Source organism: Nycticebus coucang, chromosome 8 (genome assembly GCF_027406575.1).
Source record: "Nycticebus coucang isolate mNycCou1 chromosome 8, mNycCou1.pri, whole genome shotgun sequence".
NCBI lineage: Eukaryota > Metazoa > Chordata > Mammalia > Primates > Lorisidae > Nycticebus > Nycticebus coucang.
Window position 1 is genome coordinate 132,973,328 of NC_069787.1, and position 10,720 is coordinate 132,984,047.

Below are 10,720 nucleotides of genomic sequence, written 5' to 3' on the forward strand. Positions count from 1 at the left end.
ATTTTAGCTCCAATGGTGTGCTCAGCTGCAGGCCACAGGGCACACATAATCAGCTTGAATCTGAACTACCACCTCCTCGGAACAAATCAATAAAGGACCTCTCCCTGAGATTTCAAGGCAAATGCATTCGGTGTCTTTCCCTATCAACAGAAAATTCAATCTTGTGATTCATGAAGAGTCTGACAAGTTGGGTCCTTAGAGGCTCCTAATTCTAAAATGTCTGTAATTTGAAAAATCTCCTCTGGGAAAAAAAAACAAAAACTCTGTAACAAGTTTCCTATGTGATTGAAATTTTTAAAAAGATATTTTTAGACATTGCTTTTTCTATACCTTCGTAATATTTAAAGGCCAAAACAAAGAAAAAAGAATTTAAAACTTGGCATCTCTCTATCCCACGATATAAATTCTAATTTGTAAAGTTCACAGCATAGACTCTCCTAATGAATGATGCTAAAGTACTGTGACATAGCCGCTACCTCTCTGGCCTGAGCAAACTGCTGACTCCTCCCCTTTGCCTTTTGGTTACAGATGCTCCATCGGTGATAAGTTAACTCAGCACATCCAGGTTTGCAAAAAAATTTTCAATTCTCTTTTCTTGCTAATAAGTTACCCCTTCTTTGTATGCTTCAGGTTTGCTCTGATTTTATTATGTTTTGTCTTTATACTAATTATCAACGACTCATTTGTTGAGAGCTTGGTATGGTTATGAGATATTTTCTCTAATCCTCATCACGATCTTCAAGGCAAATGTTATTTTCCACATGTAGCAAATTTAGGAAACTGTAGTTAAATTATAACTTTACCACTTGGCCAAGGTCACCCAATCTGGGACTATAAATTGAGGTTAATGACTTTTTTTTTTTCTGAATATCTTGTGGTCCCCATATATCAATGCCACTTTATGTAGTAATGTCTGATGTCCTTACAACACAGCTGAGGTCACAAAGGAAGTGTTCACTTCTGTGGTTCAGTTAATGCCATGGAAAGATGTTTTGAAAACTCCCCCCCCCCACGCTGTTTCCTGTGTTCATCTTGCTGATACTGATATTTTAGTTAGTTCACGGTCTTCGCTTGCAGTAGCAATTACTTCCTGGAACAAGTAGCTCAGTTATGTTTGCCGGACCACAGCGTACTTTGCACAGGGACAGCTGAGTGTATTGGTGTCACTCTCATGAATATGCAGGGAGGCTCCATCCTTTACCTCTGAGGCCATCGTTGCCACCCAGTAGATGGCAGTCAGTGGTAGCACTATTTTTAACAGTGTCTACCTAGCCCACGTTCCCGCTACTCTGGTAATTATCCATAAGAAAAGTCTTGGGGGGACTAACACTGTGAGGCCCTGAATATGCCTCCCTCTCCCCCCACCCAGTTGGACCATAGAGAGACCACCAGGCCTAGACCAGCCTGTTTCTGGCCCAAGACTTTTGTTCAACTATTAATATCTGAGGCTAGAAGTTAGTGCACCTCCATAATCCAGGATCTTCTTACTCTGAATACATGTGAGCTCTAGAGTAGCTAGATTTCACTAGGGGTGTTAGTCACAATTTATTAGCATATAACCGTAAAATTTGTAAAAAATAATGACCTCCAATCATTCCATGTTGAGCACAATTTTCCTGCTGATAGTGAGTCTGTTAGATATGTCTTGTTCAGAATGAATAACCCTTTAGTCCATTTTCTTTTGAATGGCCTCATTTTGCCTGTTACGGAGTCAGTACCAATTATTCTTACAATTCTGCCCGATTATCTAATTTAATGCTCCTCTTTCCTCTTCCCCCTTTGCAGGCTATTCCTTGTGTGATCTGGATAAGAGGTTTCATCTGCTCTTCCCACCTGTCTGCTTCAGCTCCCTGTGTGTGTGTCCCCTCTGCGGTTGGGCAGGAGGGGATTTAGGCGAAGTTGTATGTGAAGGCTCAAGGTCAAAGGGAAGCCCTCTGAAGTTGTTCATCACTGTTTCTTCACCCTGTCTGGCCAACTGATTCCTTTAAGAGGCCAGTTTTTAAGAATCATTTTAATGAGGTCCTTTATAGGGACTGGCCACCAATAGCTCACAGGCTTGGTCAATTCTACCAGTTCTCCTACCCCAGGAAGCCAATTATCAGAACCCTACTCTCAAGGGGCTGATGTGAACATTCCACAGGCACTGGGGAAAATGTCAAACCCAGGCCAGAGCACCGAAGAAAAGGAAGTGCCCCGTGATAAAGACAATTCTTTTAAGAATTGAAACAAGACAAAAATGTCCATTTTTACCACCATTACTGAACGTATTACTGGAAGTTTCAGATCAATTAGGCAAGAGAAAAAAATAAAAAGCATCCAAATTGTCTCTGTTTGTAAACTACATAATCTTCTATATTGAAAACCTTAAAGACTCTAGTAAAAAAAAAAAAAAAAAAAGATTAGATTTGATAAACTAATTCAGTATAGTTGTAGGATGTAAAAGAAATATTACTATACACCCATAACAGACTAGTGAAAAAAGAAATCAAGAAGGAAATCTTATTTATAACAAATAAAATACCTAGGAATAAGTACAGTGAAAGATCTCTACAGTAAAAACTGTTGGACTCCCATGAGAGAAATTGAAGACACAAACAGAAAGATACATGTACAAAGATTGGAAAGACTGATATTGTTACAGGAACTGTACTACCCAACGTGATCTACAGATTCAAAACACAGGTAGCAAAAAAAAAAGAAAGAAAGAAAGAAAAAAGTAACTTCAATTTACAGCATGTGTTTGGGTGACCATGGTCAAGGGGTAAAGTTATTATTTAGCTACAGTTTCCTAAATTGCTGTATGTGGAAAATAACATCTGCCTTGAAGATTGTGATGAGGATTGGAGAAAATATCTCATAACTGTGCTGAGCTACCGTAACCCAAACAGTATGGCACTGGCACAAGCACAGACACACAGAACCCAGAAATAAATCTGCATATTTACAGCCAATGGATTTTTGACAAAGGCAGCAAAAGCACAATATAGGAAAAGTCCAGTCTCTTTTTTTTTTTTTTTGTAGAGACAGAGTCTCACTTTATGGCCCTCGGTAGAGTGCCGTGGCCTCACACAGCTCACAGCAACCTCCAACTCCTGGGCATAAGCGATTCTCTTGCCTCAGCCTCCCGAGTAGCTGGGACTACAGGTGCCCACCACAACGCCCGGCTATTTTTTGGTTGCAGTTTGGCCGGGGCCGGGTTTGAACCCGCCACCCTCGGTATATGGGGCCGGCGCCTTACTGACTGAGCCACATGTGCCGCCCAAAGTCCAATCTCTTTAATAAATGGTGCTGGGAAAACTGGATATCCATAAGCAGAGGAGTGAAACTAGACTCCTGTCTCTCACTGCACACAAAATCAACTCAAAATAGATTACAGACCTAACTGTAATACCTGAAATTATTAAACCAGAGAAGAAAACCCAGGGGAAATGTTCCAGGACGTTGATTTGGGCAAAGATTTTACGTTTAAGTCCTCAAAAACATAAGCAATCAAAGCAAAAATAGACAAATGGGACTGTATCAGATGAAAAAGTTTCTGCAATGTGAAAGAAACAACCAAGAGATCATAGAGACCGTCTGAAGAATATTAGAAAATATTCACAAACCAGTCGCTCAGCATAGAATACATAAGGCACTCAAAATAACTCAAAGCAGAAAAATAATCTGATTGAAAAATGGGTGAAGGATATGAATAGACATTTTTCAGGATAAGATACACAAATGTCCCACAAGGATATAAGAAATGCTCAACTTCACTAATCTTAGGGAAATGCAAATTAAAAACTAGGTGAGATACCATCTCACCTCAGTTAGAATGGCTATTAACAGAAAGACGAATAGTAACCAGCAGAGACGAGGATGTGCAGAAAGAGGAACTCTTACACACCATTGGCAGAAATGTAAGTTAGAAGAGCCATTACGGAGAACAGTACAGAGTTTCCTCAAAAAGCCAAAAATGAAACTATATGTGCTCCAGCAATCTCACTACTCACCACATATTCAAAGGAAAGGAAGCGAGTGTGTGGAGAAGACACTCTGTGTTTCCTGCAGTGCTATTCACAGTAGCTAAGAGGTGGAATCAGGCTCGGTGCATATCAACTGGTGATTGGACAGACAGAGGGAGGCGTGGTGAGTACCAACACATGATTGGACAGACACAGGGAGGCGTGGTGAGTACCAACACATGATTGGACAGACACAGGGAGGCGTGGTGAGTACCAACACATGATTGGACAGACACAGAGAGGCGTGGTGAGTACCAACACATGATTGGACAGACACAGAGAGGCGTGGTGAGTACCAACACATGATTGGACAGACACAGAGAGGCGTGGTGAGTACCAACACATGATTGGACAGACACAGGGAGGCGTGGTGAGTACCAACACATGATTGGACAGACACAGGGAGGCGTGGTGAGTACCAACACATGATTGGACAGACACAGAGAGGCGTGGTGAGTACCAACACATGATTGGACAGACAGAGGGAGGCGTGCTGAGTACCAACACATGATTGGACAGACAGAGGGAGGCGTGGTGAGTACCAACACATGATTGGACAGACACAGGGAGGCGTGGTGGGTACCAACACATGATTGGACAGACACAGGGAGGCGTGGTGAGTATCAAGACATGATTGGACAGACAGAGGGAGGTGTGGTGAGTATCAAGACATGATTGGACAGAGGGAGGTGTGGTGCGCATCAACAGATGATTGGACAAAGGGATACATGGTGCATATCAACACATGATTGGACAGACAGAGGGAGGCGTGCACACAGTAATACGCTATTCAGCCATAAGAATGAGCTTTCGTCATTGCCAGTGACGTAGTTGAGCATAAAGGACATTATTTTAAGTGAAACAAGTCAGCACAGAAAGAGAAATACTGCGTGTTCTCACTCAAATGTAGAAGCCAAAAGAGTTGACTTAGAAGTACAAATAGAATAGTGGTTACTGGATACTGGGGGGGACAAGGGAGAGAAAATAGAGTTTGGAAAATGGATACAAAATTACAGACAGGAGGAAGAAGTTCTAGTGTTCCACAGCACTGTGAGGTGACCATAATAAACAATAATTATTATAAATTTTCAAATAATTGGAAGAAAGGCTAATGACTTTTTTTATATTTTATGAGACAGAGTATCACTCTCTCACCCCATCTAGAGTACAGTGGCATCATCATTCCTCTGATTCCTGGGCTCAAGAGATCCTCCTGCCTCAGCCTCCCAAGTAAAGGCTTGTTCCATAAAGCCTGGCTAAGTTTTCTAATTTTTGTAGAGATGGTGTCTTGCTCTTGCCCAGACTGGTCTTGAACTCCAGACCTCAAGCTAACCTCCCACCTCCATGTCTTAGAGTGTTAGGATTACAGGTGTGAGCCAGTGCACCCAGGCAGTTATTAACTTATTAGCACGCAAAGAAATAATAAAGTTTGAGGTTATAGACATGCAAGTTACCCTAATTTGATTATTACACATGTACATGTGTATCAAAATACTCCATATATTTGTACAATCGTTATATGCTAATAAAAATACAAATACGCTCAAAATATTTAAATTTTTGAAAACAAGTGTTGCATATGTATTGACCTTAAAGCAGTAATACCAATAACACAATTTAAACAGGGCAAAAGCTTTGAATACACATTTCTCTAAGGAAGATAATCGGTCTGTCAGTAAGAACATGAGAACATGGTCAGCATCATTAGTTATTAAGAAAATGCCAACCAAAACCACAATGAAATAACACTTCATATACATTAGGAAGGCTATCGTTGGAAGGACAGATAATAACAAGTACTGATGAAGATGCAGAGAAGTTGGAACCCTCAGACATAGCGTGGTGGGAGTGGGAAACAGCACAGCTCCTGGGTAAAACAGACCATCAGGTCCTCACAGTGTTCAGCACAGAGTTATCGTGTGACCCAGAAAACTCTTCCTGGGTGTCTACTCAAAACAAATGAAACCTATGTTCATTTGTACAAAATATTCAAAGTGACCAAAATAGTTACAACCCAAATGTCAATCAACAAAATACAGTGCAGCTGCACAATGGAATGCTATTTAGCCATAAAAAGGAATGAAGTACTCGGGTAGGGCGCTGGTCCCATATGCCGGAGGTGGCGGGTTCAAACCCAGCCCCGGCCAAAAAAAAAAAAAAAACCATAAAAAAAAAAAAAAAACGGAATGAAGTACTAACAGGGGCTAAGACATGGATGAACCTTGAAACTTGAAATGTAAGCGACTGAAGCCAGTCATGCAGAAGACTACATGCTGTGTGATTCCGTCCACGTGAAATGGCCAGAACCGGCAGATCTATAGCGACAGAACGCACACTGGTAGTTGGTGAGAGCTGAGTGTGAGAAAGAGCAGAAGGCCAATAGTGGGTACAAGGTTTCCTAGGGAGATGATGGAACAGACCTAAAATTAGATTGCAGTGATGGCTGCACCACTCTATAAATGTTCCAAGAATCATTGTTCACTTTTAGCATTGTGACATGCAAATTATATCTCAATAAAGCTATGGATCAATAATCTACACTTTTCTATATAGAAAAGGCAACGTAATACAATGTTAGCAACTGAATGACCTGGTGAAAGACGTATGGGGCTTCTAAGGTTTTCAAGTTTTCTGTGAGATAAATATATTTTAGAATATAGAATAAAAATAGGTACTGATTTTTAAAACTAAATATCAATGCATGTACCATGATGTTAAATTTTAAAAATGAAAAATAAATACAGGTTTAGGATGAGGCAAAAATGTGATACGGTGTATTTAGGATTTCTCCAGAACATCAAGGAGCATCATTTAATAATAATGTAATGACCAGACATTCTATACTTAATCTGTAACTTCAAATTCAACATGCAGGGTTTATATGGCAAAACAGGCAAGCCTGTACCATCAGCCACCTGATGTTGCAAGGACATCAGATTTTATTGTAGCTGTGTTACCTGTGAAAGGTATTTATGCTCACAGGGTATAGTAGCAGAATTCTAAGATCATCTGCAGTGACTGACCCTTGTAAGTTCTGCCCCTGGAGTGTAAGTGTGAACCGTGAATGTTGTAGGATAATTACTCCCATGATTCACATAGCATAACATATTTTAAGAAAGGATGAACTTGACCTAACCACAGGAGCCTTCTAAATCTAGGCATAAGGGTCACAGACAAAGACGTCATAGATTTGATACAGAGACATTGCTACAATCTTCTCCAGAGATGGGTGGGGCTTTCATGGCAGAGAACGTGGCCAGTGTCTGGGGGCTGAGAGTGACCCCCAGGACAGTCAGCAAAGAAACTGCCACCACAGTTCCACAATCTCAAGGAGCTACATTCTGCCACCAACTGAATGAGCTCGGGAGTGGATTCTTCCCCAGAGGATCCAAGTGAGAATTCAGCCCAGCTGACATCTTAACTTTAGCATTACAAAATTCTAAGCAGAGCCTAGAATACTGCTCTGCAGAGCTGTGGGCAAGTAAATGGGTGTTGTTGTAACTTGCTAAGTCTCTGGTGATTTGTTATGAGGTAATAGAAAACTGATATCCTGAGTGTTAGTTCCCTAAAATATAAAATGGGAATAGCAGCACTGCTGGCCTCATAACACAGTACATCTTTATCAAATAAACAAGGATGAAACACTGGCAGTCTTTCAAATACTACTGCTTAATGTAGGTCAGCTGCACTTATCATTACTATTACTATTGTCATTGAGGTCATGTAAAACAAAATCTCAAGAAGAATCTTCTCTTGTAAATCCATAATAAATTTAACTTATTCATTATGCCATTAAGATATTTTGCCATAAAAAAGAAGTGGATGTGGGAATGTGATCTACATAAAATGATTTATATTAATGATGTCTATGAGTATGGACAGAAACACATTTGATATATTTTCTACAAACTAAAAACAGATTTATTACTAAAAAAAAAGATATTTTGCCATATTCAAGGTATGCTTAGCATTCCTAATATCATCCATACTTAAATCTTTTGTTTTTACTCCAAATTTGATTCATCTCAATGATGGCAGTTCTTAAGTAAAAGGTGAGCTATTCATCACAAGGCTGCCCGTCAGGTCTCGATGATGGGTGGAAATGACATTGGCAATAGGGAACACTCTTATAAATGTCCCCTGAATTTGGCATTTAAAGTTTTATATATTAACCATAAAATGAAATACTCTTGCCAACTAACAGAGTCAAGATGGTATTCATGAAACCAACCAAACTACCCAGAAAAAAGTCACATTTGTAAAATGTACTAAATAGTTTTGTGGTATCTAACCCCATCTGTGAGCTAATGCCCAGCAGAGCTGATACCCATATTCTGAGACTGACAGATTGTAAATGTGCACTTGTGCCTGTGAGAAGCAAAATAGGATGTATCACCAGGTGGTGTTTGTCTTTAGTGATGGAGCAGAGCAATTGTTAAACCTTGTATAATAATATTTGGCGAGAGTAGCCTTACTTCAGACACACCATAATTTCCATTATGTTTCATAATATTACCCAAACTGCCATGGATTAATTCTCCTTATTTCAGGTAAGGGCTATGTTCACTCCTTGATCTTTGCTACCTATCATGTATAAAACAAATTATAAAAAGCATAAGTATTTTTAAATCTCTGGAATTAACAGAAATATCAATTATCAAACAATATGATCAGAGCAATGGAGAATGGCTTAACTCCCAAAGTACATCCAAAGATCTGCAACAAAGCTACAAAAATTTAAATGTTAGAGAAATAAAACTGGAACATACGTATACTTTCTTTTCTTTTCTGTTACTTTCTTTCTTTTTTTTTTTTTTTTTAGAGACAGAGTCTCACTTTGTTGCCCTCGATAGAGTCCTGTGGCATCAGAGCTCACAGCAACCTCCAGCTCTGGGACTTAGGTGATCCTCTTGCCTCAGCCTCCCGAGTAGCTGGGATTACAGGCGCCCTGCCACAATGCCCGGCTATTTTGTTGTTGCAGTTTGGCCGGGGTCGGGTTTGAACCCGCCACCCTCTGCATATGGGGCCCGCGCCCTACTCACAGAGCCACGGGAGCCACCTATACATATACTTTCTTAACAAATAAAACTGTCATTAAACTACTTGACTGCTTTTGAAGAGTTTAAGATAAAATTTTGAGGAAAATCCTTAACCAAGAGGCATTAGATACCTGCCAATGATAAATAACTTTTGATAATGAGCATTTTTTTTACTAAGGAAATTAATTTTAAAGTTTAAAGCCTTATTCAGTGCTCTTCATATTAGATCTAAGTCTTTTCTAACTTTTTTGAGTTATTTAATATTGCCTTTTATTTTTATTATTATTTATTTATTTATTTATTTTGACCGGAGCTGGGTTTGAACCTGCCACCTCCTACATATGGGGCTAGCACCCTACTCCTTTAAGCCACAGGCACCGCCCTGCCTTTTGTATTTTTGAATCCTAACAAAATTCTTACTTCAATCATCCTTGAAACATTACTAATTTTTGGAAGAAGGTTTATTCATTACCCATACAAAACACCTTAGCTTATCATCAAAAGGAGTGCTGATTCACAAGGTTACTTTATTTATATATGATTTGTAACTCAAATATTTATACATACAACATATTGAAAATATATTGCTAGTTGAGCAAATGGCATATCAATAAATCCAATCTAGACAAAATCCTGATATCTGAAAGTTGATATAAGGCATATTCCCATATATCAAAATGAAGAGAGAGAGATTCCCCACATGAAAAGACTCAAAGTGACTTAACAACTGTTTGGATATATTTAGCCAAAATTTAGTTAAATGTGTTAGGAATAGATAAATATTTAAGAGAATAACTTTTAAATACAGAAACATAAATACACATTTGACCTACAGATTTTTCCTTTTTCTTTCCTTCTAATGCTTTATTTATTTATTTATTGTTTTTATTAAATCGTAACTGTGTACCTTGCTTGCATTTATGGGGTTCAGTGTACTAACTTGATATACAATGTGAAATTCTTACATTGAACTGATTAACACATCCAACACAATTACATTCTTTTCTTAATAGTTTTGAAATATGCCATTGCACCATGCACATTAGGTAGGTCCCCCCAAATACCCTTCCTCCTCCCGCCTCCCCTCCCCTCTCTCTCCTCTTTCCTTCTATTTTCTGGGCTGTAGTTGTGTGTTACCATTCGTAAGAATGTGTACATGCTTATACATTAATTTCATAGTAGTATTGAGTACATTGGATACTTTTTTTTTCCCATTCTTGAGATACTTTGCTAAAAAGAATATGTTCCAGCTCCATCCAGGTAAACATAATAGATGTGAAGTCTCCATCTTTTTAATAGTTCCATAGTATTCCATGGTGTACATATACCACCATTTGTTAATCTATTCATGGGTTGATGGGCACTTGGGCTGTTTCCATGTCTTGGCAATTGTAAATTTGGCTGCAATAAACATTCTGGTGCAAATGTCTTTGTTGTAAAATGATTTTTGATCATCTGGGTATATACCTAGTAGAGGAATTGCAGGATAGAATGGTAGGTCTACTTTTATTTCCTTGCATATTCTCCGAACTTCTTTCCAAAAAGGTTATATTAGCTTGCATTCCCACCAGCAATGTAGAAGTGTTCCCTTCTCTCCACATCCACGCCAACATCTGTAGTTTGGGGATTTTGTTATGTGGGCTAATCGTACTGGAGTTAGCTGATATCTCAAAGTGG